Source organism: Pleurodeles waltl, unplaced genomic scaffold, assembly GCF_031143425.1.
Source record: "Pleurodeles waltl isolate 20211129_DDA unplaced genomic scaffold, aPleWal1.hap1.20221129 scaffold_56, whole genome shotgun sequence".
NCBI classification, from domain to species: domain Eukaryota; kingdom Metazoa; phylum Chordata; class Amphibia; order Caudata; family Salamandridae; genus Pleurodeles; species Pleurodeles waltl.
This window is the reverse complement of record NW_027150269.1, coordinates 4,741,467-4,754,323: the sequence shown is the minus strand read 5'-3', so window position 1 is coordinate 4,754,323 and position 12,857 is coordinate 4,741,467.

The window sequence follows — 12,857 nt, the reverse complement described above, 5'->3', positions numbered from 1 at the left end:
ACCAGTACTTGGTGGACTCTGATCTGACCTCTCCCCAAGAATTGGGAAAGAAGGCAGACAAATGGGTCAGAACAAGGGTGAACAGAAAAGTTCATACAGGGGGTGACAAAGAGAACACTAAGAAGAAAGATGGTGAAAAGTCTCAAGATAAGCATGGGGATAAGGGTAAAACCAAAGATCCCACTTCAAATCTTAAACACTCTTCAGGGGGTGGGGATAAAACAAATTCTTCCTCTTCTTCTCAACCTACACAATTTAAAAAGCCTTGGTGCTTTGTGTGTAAAAATAGAGGCCATAGGCCAGGGATTAAGTCCTGTCCAGGTAAACACCCTGAGCCTACCACCACTAATACATCAAGCTCTAGTGCCCCTAGCAGTAGTGGTACTAGTGGTGGGACTGCTGGCAACAGTCAAGTTAAGGGTGTAGTTGGGTTCACTTATGGGTCCATAGTAGAAACTGGGGTAGTCAGTCCCAAGACAGTTTCTGTCACACCTAGTGGCATTGGCCTTGCCACACTGGCTGCTTGTCCCCTTACAATGGATAAGTACAGGCAGACAGTTTCAATAAATGGTGTTGAGGCCTTGGCCTACAGGGACACAGGTGCCAGTATCACTTTGGTGACTGAAAACCTAGTGCATCCAGATCAACACATCATTGGACAACAGTATAAGATTATTGATGTCCATAACTCCACTAAGTTTCTTCCCTTAGCTATAATTCAGTTTAGTTGGGGTGGAGTTACTGGCCCTAAGCAGGTGGTGGTATCACCTAGCTTACCTGTAGACTGTCTCTTAGGTAATGACCTAGAGGCCTCAGGTTGGGCTGATGTAGAGTTTTATGCCCATGCAGCCATGCTGGGCATCCCAGAGGAATTGTTCCCTCTCATTTCTGCTGAAATGAAAAAGCAAAGGAGAGAAGGCCTGAAAACTCAGGATCCCTCTCCAACAACAGGAAAAAGGGGTATCACGGTATCCCCTAACCACCCTACCATTCAGGATACCATTCCTGTGGTGGGAGAAACCTCTCCTGGGGTGGCACCTGTTCCAAGGGAATCATCAGCTGGCAAAGCTGGACTCCCTGAGGTAGAAGTACCTCTCTGTGGGATGACTAACATTGGTGAGAAAAAGAGCACCATTTTAGTTAACATGGAGCATCCCTCCAACCCTCCCAGAGAAACTTTAGTGCAAAAACCCTGCACTGCCTCACAACACTTAGGACAATATCCCTGCCCTAGTGTGGAGCTCATAGGACAGCATCCCTGCCCTGCTCCAACTCAAGAGAAACAGCATCCCTGTTCTCTCTTCCAGCCATATGGACAAAGTTTTTGCCCAGCTATGGCTTTTCTGAGACAGCATCCCTGTCTGGCATTTCCATCACTACAAATAGGTTCAGTGGACAATTCCCACTACTCTAAACTAAAACTTACTGATAGAAACTCTGAAAATACATCTTCACATTGTTGCTTAGCTAAAAAACTTCAAACAGGGTGGTTTACATCCCCACAGGGAAGTAACCATATAGTGGATGATAAAGGGAGTAACCAGTCTATTGCAGAGCTACTCTCTACTTATCACCACTTAGACAATGAAGTCTCAACTGCCCAAGGTTAGCCTTATTGTCCTTCGTTTGGGGGGGGGGTTGTGTGAGAAAGTAGCCTCTTTCTAGCCTTGTTACCCCCACTTTTGGCCTGTTTGTGAGTGTATGTCAGGGTGTTTTCACTGTCTCACTGGGATCCTGCTAGCCAGGGCCCAGTGCTCATAGTGAAAACCATATGTTTTCAGTATGTTTGTTATGTGTCACTGGGACCCTGCTAGTCAGGACCCCAGTGCTCATAAGTTTGTGGCCTATTTGTATGTGTTCCCTGTGTGGTGCCTAACTGTCTCACTGAGGCTCTGCTATCCAGAACCTCAGTGGTTATGCTCTCTCATTTCTTTTAAATTGTCACTAACAGGCAAGTGACCAATTTTACCAATTTACATTGGCTTACTGGAACACCCTTATAATTCCCTAGTATATGGTACTGAGGTACCCAGGGTATTGGGGTTCCAGGAGATCCCTATGGGCTGCAGCATTTCTTTTGCCACCCATAGGGAGTTCTGACAATTCTTACACAGGCCTGCCACTGCAGCCTGAGTGAAATAACGTCCACGTTATTTCACAGCCATTTTACACTGCACTTAAGTAACTTATAAGTCACCTATATGTCTAACTTTTACCTGGTAAAGGTTAGGTGCAAAGTTACTTAGTGTGAGGGCACCCTGGCACTAGCCAAGGTGCCCCCACATTGTTCAGGGCCAATTCCCCGGACTTTGTGAGTGCGGGGACAGAATTACACGCGTGCACCACATATAGGTCACTACCTATATGTGGCTTCACAATGGTAACTCCGAATTTGGCCATGTAACATGTCTATGATCATGGAATTGCCCCCTCTATACCATCCTGGCATAGTTGGCACAATCCCATGATCCCAGTGGTCTGTAGCACAGACCCTGGTACTGCCAAACTGCCTTTCCTGGGGTTTCACTGCAGCTGCTGCTGCTGCCAACCCCTCAGACAGGCATCTGCCCTCCTGGGGTCCAGACAGGCCTGGCCCAGGATGGCAGAACAAAGGACTTCCTCTGAGAGAGGGTGTTACACCCTCTCCCTTTGGAAAATGGTGTGAAGGCAGGGGAGGAGTAGCCTCCCCCAGCCTCTGGAAATGCTTTCTTGGGCACAGATGTGCCCAATTCTGCATAAGCCAGTCTACACCGGTTCAGGGGACCCCTTAGCCCTGCTCTGGCGCGAAACTGGACAAAGGAAAGGGGAGTGACCACTCCCCTGACCTGCACCTCCCCTGGGAGGTGTCCAGAGCTCCTCCAGGGTGCTCCAGACCTCTGCCATCTTGGAAACAGAGGTGCTGCTGGCACACTGGACTGCTCTGAGTGGCCAGTGCCACCAGGTGACGTCAGAGACTCCTTCTGATAGGCTCCTTCAGGTGTTGCTAGCCTATCCTCTCTCCTAGGTAGCCAAACCCTCTTTTCTGGCTATTTAGGGTCTCTGTCTCTGGGGAAACTTTAGATAACAAATGCAAGAGCTCATCCGAGTTCCTCAGCATCTCTCTCTTCACCTTCTGCCAAGGAATCGACTGCTGACCGCGCTGGAAGCCTGCAAAACTGCAACATAGTAGCAAAGACGACTACTGCAACTCTGTAACGCTGATCCTGCCGCCTTCTCGACTGTTTTCCTGGTAGTGCATGCTGTGGGGGTAGTCTGCCTCCTCTCTGCACTAGAAGCTCCGAAGAAATCTCCCGTGGGTCGACGGAATCTTCCCCCTGCAACCGCAGGCACCAAAAAGCTGCATTACCGGTCCCCTGGGTCTCCTCTCAGCACGACGAGCGAGGTCCCTTGAATCCAGCAACTCTGTCCAAGTGACTCCCACAGTCCAGTGACTCTTCAGTCCAAGTTTGGTGGAGGTAAGTCCTTGCCTCCCCACGCCAGACTGCATTGCTGGGAACCGCGACTTTTGCAGCTACTCCGGCCCCTGTGCACTTCCGGCAGAAATCCTTTGTGCACAGCCAAGCCTGGATCCACGGCACTCTAACCTGCATTGCACGACTTTCTAAATTGGTCTCCGGCGACGTGGGACTCCTTTGTGTAACTTCGGGTGAGCACCGTTTCACGCATCCTCGTAGTGCCTTTTTCTGGCACTTCTCCGGGTGCAACCTGCTGCTAAGAGGGCTCCTTGTCTTGCTCGACGTCCCCTCTACCTCCTTGTCCAATTTGCGACCTCCTGGTCCCTCCTGGGCCACAGCAGAATCCAAAAACGCTAACTGCACGATTTGCAGCTAGCAAGGCTTGTTGGCGTTCTTTCGGCAGAAAAACACTTCTGTACGACTCTCCACGGCGAGTGGGATCCGTCCACCAAAGGGGAAGTCTCTAGCCCTTTTCGTTCCTGCAGAAACCTCAGCTTCTTCTATCCAGTAGAAGCTTCTTTGGATCCACAGCTGGCATTTCCTGGGCATATGCCCATCTCTGACTTGCTTGTGACTTTTGGACTTGGTCCCCTTGTTCCACAGGTACCCTAGATTGGAAATCCATCGTTGTTGCATTGTTGGTTTGTGTCTTTCCTGCATTATTCCTCTAACACGACTTCTTTATCCTTAGGGGAACTTTAGTGCACTTTGCACTCACTTTTCAGGGTCTTGGGGAGGGTTATTTTTCTAACTCTCACTATTTGCTAATAGTCGCAGCGACCCTCTACAAGGTCACATAGGTTTGGGGTCCATTCGTGGTTCGCATTCCACTTTTGGAGTATATGGTTTATGTTGCCCCTATCCCTATGTGTCCCCATTGCATCCTATTGTAACTATACATTGTTTGCACTGTTTTCTAAGACTATACTGCATATTTTTGCTATTGTGTATATATATCTTGTGTATATTTCCTATCCTCTCACTGAGGGTACACTCTAAGATACTTTGGCATATTGTCATAAAAATAAAGTACCTTTATTTTTAGTATAACTGTGTATTGTGTTTTCTTATGATATTGTGCAAGTGACACTTGTGGTACTGTAGTAGCTTCACACGTCTCCTAGTTCAGCCTAAGCTGCTCTGCTAAGCTACCATTATCTATCAGCCTAAGCTGCTAGACACCCTATACACTAATAAGGGATAACTGGGCCTGGTGCAAGGTGCAAGTACCCCTTGGTACTCACTACAAGCCAGTCCAGCCTCCTACAGTGTTACACCCTCTCCCTTTGGAAAATGGTGTGAAGGCAGGAGAGGAGTAGCCTCCCCCAGCCTCTGGAAATGCTTTCATGGGCACATTTGGTGCCCATTTCTTCATAAGCCAGTCTACACCGGTTCAGGGACCCATTAGCCCTGCTCTGGCACGAAACTGGACAAAGGAAAGGGGAGTGACCACTCCCCTGACCTGTACCTCCCCTGGGAGGTGCCCAGAGCTCCTCCAGTGTGCTCCAGACCTCTGCCATCTTGGAAACAGAGGTGCTGCTGGCACACTGGACTGCTCTGAGTGGCCAGTGCTACCAGGTGACGTCAGAGACTCCTTCTGATAGGCTCCTTCAGGTGTTGCTAGCCTATCCTCTCTCCTAGGTAGCCAAACCCTCTTTTCTGGCTATTTAGGGTCTCTGTCTCTTGGGATTCCTTAGATAACGAATGCAAGAGCTCATCCGCGTTCCTCTGCATCTCTCTCTTCACCTTCTGCCAAGGAATCGACTGCTGACCGCGCTGGAAGCCTGCAAAACTGCAACATATTAGCAAAGACGACTACTGCAACTCTGTAACGCTGATCCAGCCGCCTTCTCGACTGCTTTCCTGGTGGTGCATGCTGTGGGGGTAGTCTGCCTCCTCTCTGCACTAGAAGCTCCGAAGAAATCTCCCGTGGGTCGACGGAATCGTCCCCCTGCAACCGCAGGCACCAAAGAACTGCATCACCGGTACCTTGGGTCTCCTCTCAGCACGACGAGCGAGGTCCTTTGAATCCAGCAACTCTGTCCAAGTGACTCCCACAGTCCAGTGACTCTTCAGTCCAAGTTTGGTGGAGGTAAGTCCTTGCCTCCCCACGCCAGACTGCATTGCTGGGAACCGCGACTTTTGCAGCTACTCCGGCCTCCGTGCACTTCCGGCGGAAATCCTTTGTGCATAGTCCAGCCTGAGTCCACGGCCCTCTAACCTGCATTGCACGACCTCCTAAGTTGTTCTCCGGTGACGTGGGACTCCTTTGTGCGACTTCGGGTGAGCACCGTTTCATGCATCCTCGTAGTGCCTGTTTCTGGCACTTCTGCGGGTGCTGCCTGCTGCTGAGAGGGCTCCTTGTCTTGCTCGATGCCCCCTCTGTCCCCTGACGTAATTGGCGACATCCTGGTCCCTCCTGGGCCACAGCAGCATCCAAAAACCCTTACCGCACGATTTGCAGCTAGCAAGGCTTGTTGGCGGTCTTTCGGCGGGAAAACATTTCTGCACGACTCTGCACAGCTTGTGGGATCCGTCCTTCAAAGGGGAAGTCTCTAATCCTTGTCGTTCTTGCAGAAACCTACGCTTCTACTGTCCAGTAGCAGCATCTTTGCACCCACAGCTGGCATTTCCTGGGCATCTGCCCATCTCCGACTTGCTTGTGACTTTTGGACTTGGTCCCCTTGTTCCACAGGTACCCTCGACTGGAAATCCACAGTTGTTGCATTGCTGGTTTGTGTCTTTCCTGCAGAATTCCCCTATCACGACTTCTATGTCCTTTGGGGAACTTTAGTGCACTTTGCACTCACTTTTCAGGGTCTTGGGGTGGGCTATTTTTCTAACCCTTACTATTTTCTAATAGTCCCAGCGACCCTCTACAAGGTCACATAGGTTTGGGGTCCATTCGTGGTTCGCATTCCACTTTTGGAGTATATGGTTTGTGTTGCCCCTATCCCTATGTGTCCCCATTGCATCCTATTGTAACTATACATTGTTTGCACTGTTTTCTAATACTATTACTGCATATTTTGGTATTGTGTACATATATCTTGTGTATATTTGCTATCCTCATACTGAGGGTACTCACTGAGATACTTTTGGCATATTGTCATAAAAATAAAGTACCTTTATTTTTAGTATATCTGTGTATTGTGTTTTCTTATGATATTGTGCATATGGCACTAGTGGTACTGTAGGAGCTTCACTCGTCTCCTAGTTCAGCCTATGCTGCTCTGCTAAGCTACCATTATCTATCAGCCTATGCTGCTAGACACCCTATACACTAATAAGGGATAACTGGGCCTGGTGCAAGGTGTAAGAACCCCTTGGTACTCACTACAAGCCAGTCCAGCCTCCTACACCGTTTCTATTTCTTAAAACTCTTATTACTACGTTAACTCGATTATAATCTGTACTGAAATTCTTTTGATGATGTTCTGTGGTTTGCTGGTTGTTTTAATTGAATTTTTGGTATCGAGGAATGCCTAAACTGCGAAGACAATCTTATTAACATTTTCCTGTTTCTTTTCAGTATTCCATACTGTAAATTATAGTTAACAACTTTTTTTAATGGTGGCATTCCTTACTGATTGCCCGCAATAGGACTACTGCTTGGAAATTCCATGGGTAAAGTATATCAGGCATACCTCGCGTAGCCTGGGATTTAAAGACTTCTTTAGTGTCCCTGATGGTCTTAAAGCTAGCTTTGCTGCCACACTGAAGTGTAAATTTTTAACTCACCATGGAGACCAATGATTGTGGACAGAGGCTACCAAGCGCTGTGTACAAGAGCATGCAGAGATTTGAACTGACCCAGGCTTGGCACCATACTTAGGCCCAGATTTAAGAGGGCCTAGCGCCAATCTAATGACACATTAGCATCATTTTTATCATGCTAATGTGGCATTAGATGGCCAAAAACGCCACACCATATTTAGAAATCGGTGCAATGCATACATTGCACCACTTTGTAACCCTTTGCGCTACATTATGCCTGAGTCAGGATTTCTTTGTGTCATTTTTTTCTACACATTTAACGTCTGCTCAGAACAGGTGTTTAACGGAGGCACACCATTGTTTTCAATGGACCTCAATGGGCTTTGAAGGATTAGCATCAACATTTTTTACGCTAATCCTGCAAAGCTCTGAACTAGTGTCAAACATTTTGCCGCTAGTCCCCCTAATTATTGCCACGGTGTGTGTATCTTAGATATGGCGCACACATGGTGGCGTTAGGGGGCGCTAAGGAATGCAAGAAAAGTGATACTGCACTGGGTGCAGCTTCACTTTTCTTAAATCAGGCCCTTAATGTGGGTGGGGAATCAGCACTATAGGTTTTTGTTAGTCAGGCTCAAGTTAGGCAATGTTCAGGGCCCCTATTTTAAGAATTTACCTGCTTGTCCCCGTGGTGGTTACTCTGCCCAAACTACTTTGCATTTTATGTTTCTCTGTAAATTTTATGTTGATCTTAGAAGATTTGACCTTTTACCCTTTTTAGGGTCGAGCCTGCCTTGCATGCGCATGCTTATCGCAGCGAGACTCTTTAGTGTTCAGAAAAGGGCTCGGAGCCCTGTCAACATCACGTCAGGGTTTTTTATTGGTTTGTGGGCTTGCCTAATAAAATCTGCTTGCTTTCATTAGTCGAAGGCACGCATACTTCATGCCTTTTCCGGTGGCTAGCCCTCCTCGAGCGCAGCGACCAAGTACAGAAAACATGCGAGGCTCGCTGTTTTCCATCGGGCTCGTGGACTTCTTTTTCTCTAATTTACGAGCGCGATCTCGCTTGGCAGAAGTCGAGCGCTTTACATAGTTAATTGCACTTTTTCGGGTTACGTATATAAATGCACTTTTGCCCGATAGGTGAAAAGTCGGGTTAGGAGTTTACAACGCGATCAGCTCTAACATGAGCAAACGCTAGACCCGTTGCATTGCAAATACTTGTTAAAACAGGCCACCATTCGTTTTAACATAGCAGCTTTAATTTATTTACAGTTGTTGCCAAATCTGCGGATCTCCCACCTCTCCACAGTTTATATTCAAAGGGCCATAAGGCTGAAGACCTCGATGATTGTTTATAAATGAATTTTGGTCTTCTGGTCGGTATTTGACAATGTTAGGATATTTAAGTAAGCTCGTGTCATGATGATCTGTTTTTAAACTGTAATTCTTATGCTTGCGGCTGTATCTTTTATGATCATTAATTTGGTTGAATAAAGAGTTAATAAATGTAATTAATAGTGGTATTCATTCAAAGTATTTTTATTAATACACCTAGAGATGGGGGAGGAATTGCAAGTGCCCATAGAAAACACAACAGTTGTAAAGTAAACAATCCAGCCAGTAGTAGGTCTTGTTGCAGATCCCAAAAAAATGTTCTCCTCTGAAGTGATTCAATTTGTAGACTTACATAGAAACTGCTTGAAATGCTTTGAATAACTTCAGTTCCCACATAATGTGAATTAAAATTACCTTTCAGGTGAATAAAGATAGGAACAAACCCAATGTTTTTATTTTCAGCTTCGGATCTCTTTGTTCAATAACATCTTTATCAGCAGCGTTACATACATTTTTATAATTCATTAATATTACTGTTACTTTTGATAAAAACTGTAAAGAAAAATTAAACCAAAGTTTTATTGGAAATGAATTAAACTAGAATGTAAATGTTTAAAGCGCATGTTCAACCTGAAGGGTGTCTCGGAGCTGATTGACAGATGTCTACTGGCCTTTTCCATATTAGCGTGTTCCATCAGCTGCTGAATGTTTGTCTTTCAATAGCAATTATATTTCAAGGTTCTTCATCTTCAAGTCACACAAGCTTTATTCGGTCTAATTAAACCATCAAAGCAATAACTTACAACAGTAAAACCATGATCTATACACAATAAATATATAATAACAAGATTAAAAAGTAAATAATGAGGATAAGATAAAGATAAAATGAGAGATCTGCGAATGTACAAAGGAGAAAAAATAGATATAAATCTTCACATGTGTCTCCCATCCTATATATGAGGGGGAAACGTCAGAATTTCTTTTTGTTGGCTGCCTTTGACATCCTCATCAATAATTTTATAAAAAATTCAATGAGTAAAACTGTTGGATTAAGTATATTAGAATCAAGTTCCAATTAATAAAAAGTCACTGTGATCTTTTAAAACATGTGTACGTGTATGCCAGGTGGACGCAAGGAACTTGCTGACCGCACAAGTTAGGAGAGAGGAGCAATCTCTCAACATCAACCTTAGGGCATCTTTGCATGTTCCCAACCCCATATTCCTGCAAGCGGGGCGGAGCCATTTCCGCCGGGCAGTGCCATAGGCAGGACAAATAAACATAAAGTGCACTACGGTTTCCACAGAACCGTTACAACTTGGACATTGATTAGATAGCGGGGTAGAGCACCATGAACTGGAAAAGGACTTCAGAGGGAGGCATCCATACCTGAACCGAACATACAAGCTTTTACTTAGTTGATCAGTAATTAAAGCCAAGAAGGGTTTGAAGTGGGGAAACCACTTGTAATCAAGAAATTGAGACGTCAGCCTACCATGTAAAGTACATAACAGATATTTTTCCCTAACATGGGACCAATAAACTGATTTTAAGTGGTCCTTGTGAACCCTCCTTAGAATATTAGGCTGGCTCCAGAAATCACTGAGTCCCAAGGTATGGAACCATTCCGAAATGTACTTGAACCAAGGGATAGAAAGTACGTTTGGTCTATCCAATAAGTCTTGCAAAGACTCCTTGTATATGACTAATTCAGGGGTAGTCCAGATGCGAACCCAGAAAGTTAAAGGCCTTAAAGCTATTACATCAGAAATGTGGAACCAAGGGCGTGCTACGAGGACATGCCAAGAGCGATCTTACAAAATTATTTTCCCCCACAGATAAATTGCTAGTTTTGGAACAACCCCAGACCTCAGCTCCATAGACCGCGGCACTCTGAGCCTTGGCTAGATAAATTTTAATAGCTAGGGAAACAACTTTCACGGTATTAGACATTTGGAAACGCAAAATTACCCCTGACCTGTGTCCTAAGAGAGCTAGGCTTTTTCCTACCTGGGCCTGCCAGTTCATATCATTGCTGATTCTCACCTCTAAATAATCAATGGAGCACACCTTGCTCAAAGGAACTTCGTTATATAAGATGTTACATCGTTTTGTGCAACCAAGACCGAAGATCATAAGTTTTGTTTTACTAGAATTAAGTTCCAATCCATGGTCTGCACAAAACACACCGAACCTATCCAGGAGGACCTGAAGGCCCATAGGTGTTTTAGAGATCAGGAGGGAGTCCTCAGCAAACAAAAGAATAGGAACTTTTGAATTGTTCAATGAAGGGGCATCGTTTTGACAATCTGTTACAACTTGCACCACTTCATTAATGAACAGCGAAAAAAGAGTAGGTGCCAGGACACAGCCCTGGCGTACCCCCTGATATTAATGCGATCAGTAAGTTCCCCCTGACTACCCCCATCTTACTCGAGCATAGGTGTTCTTGTGCAATCTTTGAATTAGGTGCACCAAATTCATCGGGACGCCAATTTTCTTTAGGACTTCCCACATTTTCTGTCTTGGAACAAGATCGAAAGCGGACTTTAGGTCAACAAAAGCAACATACAAGTTTTGTTTGGCCAAAGTAACGTATTTCCAGAGTAACAAAAAAAATCTAAAAACTTGGTCCATAGTGCTAATTCTTGAACGAAAACTAGCCTGGAGGGGAGATAGGACCTGATTGGCTTGGACCCAGTCCATTAGCCTGTCTAGGACTTGCTTAGAGAAAATGTTTTGAAGATTATCAATGAGGCTAATTGGGCGGTAATTGACGGGCAGTCCCACATCTCCCTTTTTTATAAATAGGGATAATTTCGGCCCGAGCCACGAGTCCGGAATGAGGCCACCTGCTGCAATGGCGTTTGATAAAGTATTAATATACCATGCCCAAATAACGGGTTCTGACTTAAACAGGTCCCCTGGCATCTTATCAGGACCAGGAGCCTTAGCGGGTTTCAGAGAACTAATAGCTGCTGTGGTTTCAGCAATTGTAAAAACGATGTCCTCCGTAGGACCTTCGATAAGAGGTCTGCGTTCGACACCCCTATGGTCCTCATGGTCCTGTTGCATGCATGAAACATAAATTTCGGAAAAATTTGCCACCCATCTTTCAGGCTGAATAAGAAGATTTGGAGTAGCATTACCCTCTCTAGGTTCTTCATCTTATCCAGCTGTGTAATCAAACATGTTAGTAAAGTGCCTGTTTTGACACTGCAGCGTCACAGCACAGATGGTAGAAGCACCTTGTGTTTGTTTTTAGACACTGCCTTTTGTTAACACGACTATTATAAGTTCATGCGCATTATGTGCTTCTCTTTTAATGTGGAAATATTACGCTACATTATAATATTTTTTTGCTATGGTGGTAATGGCTTATTTTTTTTCGTGCCCTCCTATACTGTTCTCTACTTGTAAAAATGCATTTTAGTATTGTTGATTGTGCTTTCATGTTATTGCTCAGCCTGTTTTTAGAATCATTTTACTCTCCCGAAGTCTTATCCTGTGCTTCTTCCTCTGTTTACAGCTGCATGATTAGATTTTTATAGCAATAATATGCCAGAGTACATGCTTTTACCTTGCTGGCTACAGGGATCCTTTAGCCATTGCCTGTCATGCAGTTGCTATCTTAGTCAGTGGCGTAAGGAAACTGGAAGAGGGCCACCTGCACAGAACATGGAGCCACACCCCCCGAGTCTCACGCAGACCAGCTGCTGTGCTGAAGGGGCCCTATGGAATTAGCCCCCCCCCAGGGGGCTGCTGGGGCCTTTGTTACCGCTTATCTTAGTGTACTCTTGCTAAAGGCAGCTCATCTTTGCATTATCAGCTAAAGATTTACGATCATGTCACACAATGCAGGTAAACACAAAAAATTGCTGCACTGCATGACATGGAGAGAGGAAGAAAGTGCCATATCAACAGAGATATGGCACTCTGCTCCCCTCTCCTGAGTGCTGAGGCATAATCAGGCTGTTGAGCCCCACACACACACCTTTTCACCATAGTTCAAGCACAGGAATGCCCTACACAACCCATTTAATGCCCACCTAACACAGACAAATGCAAAGAGCACTATATAACTTTCCAGCCCAAAACAATATTTTCCCCGTAAAGTAAATCCAACAAAAATGTTTTGCGCAGGTTTGCACCACTTTTCTGATGGAAACCCAGCGCAAAAGGTATGTAAATCTGGCACTTGGTCATTATTAGAAGCACCACATGCCTATGCACAATATGTAAATGTCTTGACATCAAATAACAAGAAGTTTGATTTGAATACCTACATCGTGTTGAATATGGATATACTTCCTATTTTTTTCTTTGGTATGCTAAATCTTATCTTGC